The 8,777-nt window shown below is 39.5% G+C and overlaps 1 protein-coding gene across 1 annotated transcript in view; it reads right to left on the bottom strand.

Moving 5' to 3' along the window:
- Window positions 1–8,777, bottom strand: part of MPPED1 (metallophosphoesterase domain containing 1) — a 49,759-nt gene that overhangs the window by 29,273 nt on the left and 11,709 nt on the right. The window lies entirely within an intron of this gene.

Raw genomic sequence — 8,777 nt, 5'->3', positions numbered from 1 at the left:
CTGAAGGCAAGAATACATATGCCCACACATGTGGGTTCTTCCTGAGAGCAGCGCTGCAACATAAACTTTCCACCTGACTCCACATTTGGTTATCATCAACTGGATTCTGCCTTTGAGACCAGGCATCACCTGCCTCAAAAAGCTCAACAGAAACCTCCTAAGTATATCTGAAACAAAGACAGAAACTGTGTAAAGCTGCATTCATTAGCTTTGCCTCTGCACTATTAATTTGTGTCAGGATGAAGACAGACAGAACAGGAGACTGGGAGCAGAAAGAAATACTTTATTGAACATGAGATCCACCTTGCATAGCAGCAGTCTTGTCATTTTTTATTTTAAAAATGTATTGTTGGTAACATAGAAACCCAAAGCCTAACCTAGAGGTAGGATATTTAGAGAATGTAAAACACCAGACAATATGCAGTGGCAAAAGTTGGCACAAGTAGGACTTAGGAATAAAATGCAACAGCATGATTCAGAGTTAAGGAAACAGAAGACAGGGAACGGTGCTAGCCCAGACGAGATGCCACATGGTTGAACTCGGAAGTTGCCAAATGCAAAGGTCTGGGTAACTCTGAGGTATAATTTTCAGACACTTGTAACACCTGTATTAGGAAAATTGATTGTGGACCCAAGACACATGTGCCTTTAGAATATTTATTAACAGAAATTCTCTTCAGATATTTATAATTACACATTGAATGCTGGAGATTCAATTATTTACCTGAAAGACTACTTGAGATGTTAATTTTGCTGGATTTGCTTCTGAAACACTTAGCATTTTGCAGATGTAATCTGCAAGTTTTACAGGTGTGTGCACACATACACAAGTTAAAAACATTACTCACATGCTACAATACATATGGGCATCTACAGGCCTTAGAGCATTCTTGGGAAATAGTAAAATAAAGAAATCCTGTATGCCGCAATATTGTTAACAATTCCATTTCTATTCTGTTTTGTAAATCTTTTCCAGCTCATCTGATCCATCCATCTAGCAGCCAAGAACCTGTACGAGCTGGTTATAGTTGTTGCTTCCACTAATGTATTTATGTCATGTTGCTGTCTGTGGGTGTTACTTAGGCAAATTAGCAAATTACTCTAAATGTACAGTTACATTTATTATAGTGGCGGCCAGAAGCGCTGCTGTAGTTACAGGTCTGTCAGCTTTTCAATTAACAACTGTGGTTTTGATGAGTTTGCAGCTCAGTTGTTTTTTCCTTTCATTCCATACCAGGCGGCAACTTGCTAAACCTATTTCCCTCTCTTTGTCTCCACAAGCCATCTTTACCCTTTAAATCTTAATTTTTCTGTCTAGCGGGAGTAATTTTGCTGCTTGCACAAAAATTTAACTATATTTTATTTAAACTTTTTTTCCTTAGAAGACTTGAGAACGCGCTTCACTTTTACTTCAAGTGCTCTTGAAGTGCAAAGTCAACCTTAGTTATAAATCTTTGAAACCTTGTTCTTGGCTGGGCACCGTGGTCATGAACTGCATGTGTAAGATGCCAGTTGAGCGGCTGCAGATGAAGGCCCTCAGCTATCAGACCACAATAATCATTACACGTTTCCCATCTTCCCTGCTTCCACTGTGATCTGTACTTACCAACGCACACTCTAGTCCACGTGCAGCAATCTACACTGAATGCTAATCATCTCTTTGCACTAAAGCATGGTCCTCCTGCCAGTGACCTCAGAGGGACGAACACCACCTTACCGCAGCAGGACCACAGTCCAACATGGTGTGTTGGCACAATCCTGAGAAATGTTGTTTCAAGTGCCTTTTATAGCATTAAGATTCACTAAACATTAGCAATATCTTACCAGTATTTACCTGAAAACGACCTTAAAGCAGCAACTCCTTCCTACTTCTGACCTACAACTTCTTACTTTTCCTTTTTATGTTATTATTTGAACTGTTCTGTATTTTCTATTCCATTATGTCCTTCCAACACAAATACAAGGTTTTCCATCTCTAGGCACAGACTACTGCACAATTTGTAGCCTTGGCTCAGTCCTTGGCTAAGACCAAGACCTCTCCAAGAGCACATAGACTAATAGCTGTGTCTCTGCATGTGTCCATAGCTTTAGAACAACCACGTAAACATCTATTATTTTTGTGCCACCAGCTCTTGATCAGAGATAATTCAAACACTTCCAGGTTGACCAGTTTATTCCTGTACCTGCTAGTGGGTGCTAATGACAAGCTGGGTAGAAAAGTCCCGTGTTAAACAAACTGAGCTGAGAATGTTGAATTCCCACTCATGTCGGTTTTCGTGGCTTCTTAGAACAATTGCATTTTGCCAAGGAAGATACCTATCAAAGACAGCAGCGGCTACAACGTACCCATTGCAGTGCGTTCCTTTTGTCTTCCATTAACAAACTCAATGAAAACAAGCCTTAATAAAGGCACTGGCTAACATTTTCATTTGCTAAGCTGTTTTCCTTTTTCTTCTTCTTTTCCAAAATAGCCGCATGCTAAACATTAGCTTCCCTGACTGCTCATCCGTCATCACCCCCCCATCATGGGTGACCTTGAGCATATCAAGGGTGACTGACAGCCCTGAGATAACAGTGGGGGGGATGTGGCCCTGGTGGTACCTCCCCAGTCCTCCCAGTGAGGGGGCTCACTGTTCAGGTGGGAGTGGATACATCACACAGTCAACACAACGCTGCATGGCTGGTGCTGCAAGCAGGGCACCAGTTTCTATGACCTTAGGACCCTTTTTGAAGAACAAGGACTGCTGGGCAGGAATGGCATTCCCCTGGCACACTGGGGCAAGAATGTCCTTGCGAACAGGTTCACTAATACAGCGTGATGAGTTTTAAATTAGATGTGTTGTCATGCTGTGAAGAGAAGTGAAGGCATGGAGGCAGTGAGGAAGCAGCTTGAGGTCAACAGGATGGCAAAGGCTCTTGCCTTCAGCTAGTTATGTTGGGGCCAATACTGCTTCGCATCATTACTAACAGCCTGGATTATCTGATGGAGTGCACCTTCAGCAAGTTTGCAGACAACACCAAATAAGGGGTGGGGATCTGACAACTCACCCTGGAGGGCATGTCTGCTATTCAGAGAAGCCTTGAGAGGCTGGAAAAATGGGCTGACAGGAACCTCATAAACTTCACCAAAAGCAAACGCAAATTTCTGCACCTAGGATGGAGTAACTTCATTCGACAAGACTTGGCAGTGTGTCTTTGTGGCAAAGACAGCCAACAACATCCTGGCCTGTATTAGTAACAGTGAAACCAGCTGAACAAGGGGAGTGCGCGATCATCCTTCTCTATCTAGCACTTTTTGAGACCACATCTAGAGTGTGGTATCCAGTTCTGGGTTCCTCAGTAAAAGAGAAATATTGACGACCTGAAGCAAGTCCAGCAGAGGGCTGCTGAGATGGCTGGGGAATGTGGCATACGGGGCAGGGAGAGGCTGAGATCTGAGTCTGTTCAGCCCAGGGAAGATGAAGGGAAGACCTTACTACTGTCTGCAACTACCTGATCTCAGGATAAAGAGAAGGCAGCGCTAGGTTCTTCTCACAAGTGCGCACAGGTATGACAAGAGGCAACAGACACAAGTGGGAACATGGTATAAGGAAAGAATTTTGCCATATGGATAGTCAAAAACTGGAATAGGTGCCCAGAGCAGCTCTAAAATCTCCATCCTTGGAGATACTCAAAATTCAACTGGACAAGGTTCTGAGCAGCCTCCTCTAACTAGACCTGCTTTGAACAGAAGCTTGAACTCAATGACCTCCAGAGGTCCCCTCCATTCTGTGTGATTCTAGGTTTCTGCAAGTCTACACTGGAAAACAAACAAGAATTTTGAAGTGCCTGCTTTGCTGAAAGAAATTAAAAACTCATTTTGTGTTGTGATTCTAATGGAACAAATCTATGGTACGCAAGCAATTTAACAGGACTAGAGATTATGTTCCATTAACTTTGGTATAAGTTTCTCGTACTATCCATTTAGCAGATGAGTAGGACTAAATACCCAACTGATAGCCAATTAACATTTGATGGTAGCATATGGCTTTGCTGGTGGGCAGGTAGCAAACTTGGTATTAATACAGAAGCTCTATGTATACAAAGATATTAAAGAAAATTTATGGCTGTCACAGGAATTCTGCACACATATCCAGGACAAAATTCATTCCCCAGTAAAACTAAGGCAGCAAGTAAGTAAGAAATAGATCTGCCCTTCAGGAGTGCCAAGAAACACATGCAAGAACATATGCTATTGGAGTCAAAGATGTATTTTCCAAGAAAAAAAAAAAAAGGAAAAGTTATGAATTTGGGGGAAAGCTACTTTTTTTCTGATCTCTTACGTTGACTAACCAAACTAAGACAAGTGTTTTGCGTAAAGACCAGGCATCCCCTTGTTCTTGGCACCTGAGAAGCTCTTGCTAAAATATCACTATAACCTGGAGACGAACTACAACTAGAACTGACTGGAAACATTTTACCTAGACAGTTTTCTGTATTAAAATTATTAAAATACCATTTGGATGGAATGGGATATATTTGGAAATTCATGTAGTGATTCTGACATTACCAAGGAAACAAAATGAAGCAAAATGTCATTTTAAAATATTTTGGGGTGAATAAAAGTTTCATTTCTAAGCAAAATTTCACTTTTTTTTTCCTAAAATAAGGTGGCTTTTTACCTCCCATAATGTCTAACTTGTGAGAAATTCAAATTATTTTCCTGCACAGTCAACCTCTATCCACTTCATCCTATTTGGATTTGGAACCAACAGAAATGTTTACACATCAAAATTCTGTCAGAAACACACTGGCTCCAATTCTGTCCTGGACTTGAGGGCTTTCTCTTTCAGGCCACATCCAACTTTTGCCTTCTGCCAATTTGGAATGTGGCTCTAGGCTCTAAGCCCCCATCCGCTCTTTCAGCCTCTATCTTAACATGGGATGAGAGATTCTTCCTTTCCTTTTCCTTCTTCTCTGCTACATCGTTCTTCATCTTTCCTGCCTCATTCTTCCCTCTCCTTTCCTTTTTGTAATCTCCCCCTGTATGCAGAAACACGCTGGAGACACATTACCTTGCACTTAATTCAGCAGTTTTAGCAAAGGGTATATTTTTCTCACAGAAACAAAACTTGTAAAAGTACACCACTTCACACTTCTGCGTGCTTGTCTCTCAATATCCCTCTGAAAATGCCCAACAGATTCAAAAGTCATTTACTATATTCGGCAGAGGAGTAAACGCCTCAAAGACAGTTATGTTCCTTGAGTCTCCTGAAAGTCTAAAAAGACCAATGCCCAGTCTGAAGGACAGTCTTCAAAGGAATGAGACGTCTCATCTTATGAGACACCTAAGAACCCACAGAAGGTCTACAAAACAAAATCCAAGAAGTCAGGCAGCAGTGGTTCTTCTCCAAGAACAACTCAATACACAGAAAATTCTGCCCTAAATCTCCTAAATCAATGTAATTTATTATTCTTTCAGATTATTTTACTATCAAAAAGCCTGGGATATCATATTTAATTTATATGTAGCCAGATGGTATTATCATCTTGCTAACTTCTTAACTAGAAACATGTATTTTTTGTCAGTTGTGGCAAGCACTCCTCAGAAAGATTCTTAGTCTTTGTTTGCAGTATAAAAATCTGATAATAGTTCTGGTAATATAACGTGTATAAGAGTATATATATTGTTTAGCTAGTAACAGCTTTGTTTATTCCTTTCATTATTGTAGATTACTAATTAAGAAAATCAACCGAACATCTAATTTTTTGCATGTTTATGCACCAATTACAAAATTATTACAGCAATTCTTAACTTCTAAACTACAGTAGGTCCTTTTTATGGTGAACATAATTTTTACAAAACAACTTGAAATGCTGGGGAACCATTACTTGAACTACAAACTGCCTAATGCAAAGCACTGAACAATGTGCCTTTGTTTGCTATTTCTCTGCATCTGAGTTTGTTCAAAGTAGAATTCTGTGTGCTTACAGGTTCATCCCATTCTATCAGCAAGTCGTCTTCTCCGTAAATTAGATCAACACTGCAAATAATTCAAAAGCAAATGCATGATGTTTATACTCCAGGCTGCTCTGGCACTAAGAGGTTACACATCTTTATCAACCAGTGACCTCCTCTGCAGCTTACAATTGTTATCAACTTGCAACTTCACCAAGATAAATGCAAACTTGTACAAGCAGATGTGCTTTGCTTCTCTCTTGGTATTGTACTGAGAAGAATTTTTAGTATTCATTAAAAGCAGTGACAATCATATAAGTGCCCACTTAATGCTTTTTCCCTCTCATTTCAACCTTTTAGAATACAGCAGTGAGTGATATAGTAAAAAGACTGCATAACTGTCTCAGATTGCTTTTTTAGCATCTCTTTGACAGTTCTGTATTTAAACACTGGCGCTGATGTCTGGGAAATTCACATTAACATACTTTTTGTATGGTGTGTAATCTGGAATAACATTGTAAATGAACACTCCCTCCTAAGTCATCTGTAACCTGCTAGCTCCAGACATTCTTGCATTGTAAAAGCCAGTAATTGTACCAAACACTAAAACAGCAAACACATACAATACCGCTCTCATTTGCAAAATAGGATTTCTTAAAATAAATAGATAAAGGCAAATGAAACTAAAAAATATCTGATAATAGTCCAACTTAAGCTCTTCGATATACTGTGTTTTACATGCACCCACACACATGTATAATAATTGGCCCAAATTACTTCTAAAGGAAAAGTGGCTTCCTTTTACCCTGGTTTATTTAATTACCCTGTAATTATGCAGAACCAACCCAACGCCTGCTGCAAACTAGGCCATTAGAGTAGCTGTAGTGAGTCAAACCAAAAGATTATGTAGCTCTGTACCTTCTGTCCACTCATGGTCAGTAACAGACGCCTAGAAAACTGTACCACTGCACGGTTTGCCTAGACTGAACCTTCCTTTGCTATGTCCCCTTAGATTATGGCAATTAATGGTTTGAGAATCCTCAACTACATAAACCATAGGGTCCATTTTGATAAATATTTTTTCTTTTTTACTTCCTGGAATAGTTATAGTCTTAAATAATATAAACCTTTCTGAGGAGATAAATTTCTACAACAGCTTTTCTGCCCTTTAGAATACTCTAGTTTTGGTTTACAACATGTATCTGGGGACAATGAAAGCAAAGGACATAGAGAACTATGTTAAAAAGTAACAATTAAATACTTTAAACTTCCTACATGGATCTCTGCACACTGATATAGGTTCCTATTCAGATCTTCAGATCCCACAAAGGTGCTTTCAGCACCTCCCAGTTGTCACCTTCTGGAAGGGAGGACTACAAAGAGCTGTGTGTCATGTCACCACACGAGGTGCACGGCACTAATAATAACATTTAATGTTTGTGTGTAGTGCTTGGCAATAGGTGTTCTAAGTGCTGTACTGAGAATAATTAATCCTCCAACACATTCATGTGGTAGGTGGATCAAGTATCATTTTCACAATTTTGCAAGGGGGAGCGATAAAGAGGCTGTCAAATCTGAAGAGGACTAACTAGAATTTGGTTGCCTGTCTTTCCTCAGGCTTTTTCAAATATCTCCACCAGAGGCAGTGACAGTTCACAGACTCATATTCCACATCTTTCAGTTCCCTGGTTGCTCTCTGCACTTCTGGGTTGCATGGCCCTCCAAAAGCTACACTTGTCTGCTAGTCTGGAATAAGACTGGCTATTTTCACTCACTTACTTATGTTGGGGGTCAGGGATCTCAATATTTATGAAAATCACAGGATGTTTTTAGGTGAGTTACCCCAGAGACTCAGAATCTTGATGTTTGGCTACTTTCCACTCCATCGGCGGAATAAAGCAACCTCGGTATTAGCGCAAAGTACAAGAAATCCCCCAAAAGCATACATGTATTTGGAAGGAGGGGAATGAAGGAAAAATTCTTTAGCACCCACCACTCCTATAGCTTCTACAGCTTCTCATTACTACCATGGGAGACATACCTGGAAAACAGTTGTTCTGGGTCATCTTCCCAATACAGGGATGTAGCTTAAGCATTCCTTGAGACTCCCAGCAGCCAGTTTAATGTCTTCAGGACAGACTAACTCCCCAGAACTGGAGAAATACTGGAAGATTTTTTTGAAGAGCGTGTTGCAGCACACTTTTCTGTGCTGTACTGTCTGAGCCTTAAATGTACAAACGGATCTGAGCCATCACACATTTAAGAAATGCAATAAAAACCAACACTTTTTTTAGTATGCCCAGTCTTTTAAAAATGACATCTGTTCTAAATCCCTACACAGCTCAATGTTTTTCACTGCATTTCCAAAGCCATTCCTTTGTAAATAGATAATTAGTGCTTAAATACTTCTTTCAAGGGGTTTCTACATTAACATAAAAATAGTGTAATTACCGATGGTCAAAATGGCATGACTACAATTTATAAATTCTAATTTCTTTTGCTGCTCTGAAGCCGATTTTCTTTCTTCTTCAACACAATTTTAATCTGTTATAAATGTTAGTATTATTGAACCTAAAAATATAAAATACCTGTTAAGAGAGGAAGAAAAGTAACTACCCTTGTTTTGCAAGACTGAACAGTAAAGCAAAAGTAAAGGTAAGACTAGTGTTTCAGGCTTTTCTGAAGATCTTTTATTTTTTATCCAGAACTTAAAAGTAAGGATGATGTTTATTGACCAAAATCGGCTAATTTTTTCCTACAATCTAATACTAGAAACAAGTGATTCTAGTAGGTTCTAGTTACAACAGCTAGGAAGGCATCTTCACTCTAAAATATTTTT

Source organism: Charadrius vociferus, unplaced genomic scaffold (assembly GCF_000708025.1).
Source record: "Charadrius vociferus isolate BGI_N301 unplaced genomic scaffold, ASM70802v2 scaffold90, whole genome shotgun sequence".
Lineage (NCBI taxonomy): Eukaryota > Metazoa > Chordata > Aves > Charadriiformes > Charadriidae > Charadrius > Charadrius vociferus.
Note: the sequence above shows the minus strand (reverse complement) of the source record. Positions and strands in the feature narration are given on the sequence as shown.